Here is a 640-nt window from a genome sequence, read left to right on the forward strand (position 1 = left end):
CACAACTCCGTTCAACTAACCAGCAAGTGTATTGGGTCGTCCAAGTAATAAACCTTACGTGAGTAAGGGTCGATCCCACAGAGATTGTTGGTATGAAGCAAGCTATGGTCACCTTGTAAATCTCAGTTAGGCAGATTAAATTGGTTTATGGGTTTTCGAAAATAGAAATAAAAGAATAGATTATAAAAAGGATAGAAGACTTATGCAGATTCATCGGTGGGAATTTCAGATAAGCGAATGGAGATACTGTATGGCTCAAGGACGCCTGCTCTCCCACTGCTTCAACTCAATCCTTCTTACTCCTTTCCATGGCAAGCTGTGTATAGGGGTTCACCATCAGCGGTGGCTACTTTCAATCCTCTCGGGAAAATGATCCTATGCGGCTGTGACTCGCATGGCTAATCGTCTGGAGGCATCACCCATGGTTGATGGCTACATCCCATCCTCGCAGTGAAAACTACGCTCACGCGCTCTGTCACAGCACGGCTAATCACTGGTTGGTTCCTGCGCCTACTGGAATAGAACCCCTTGATTCTTTTGCGTCTGTCACTAACGCCCAGCACTTGCAAGTTTGAAGCACGTCACAGTCATTCATTACCGGAATCCTACTCGGAATACCACAGACAAGGTAAGACTTTCC

This window comes from Arachis duranensis, chromosome 5 (assembly GCF_000817695.3).
Source record: "Arachis duranensis cultivar V14167 chromosome 5, aradu.V14167.gnm2.J7QH, whole genome shotgun sequence".
Taxonomy (NCBI): domain Eukaryota; kingdom Viridiplantae; phylum Streptophyta; class Magnoliopsida; order Fabales; family Fabaceae; genus Arachis; species Arachis duranensis.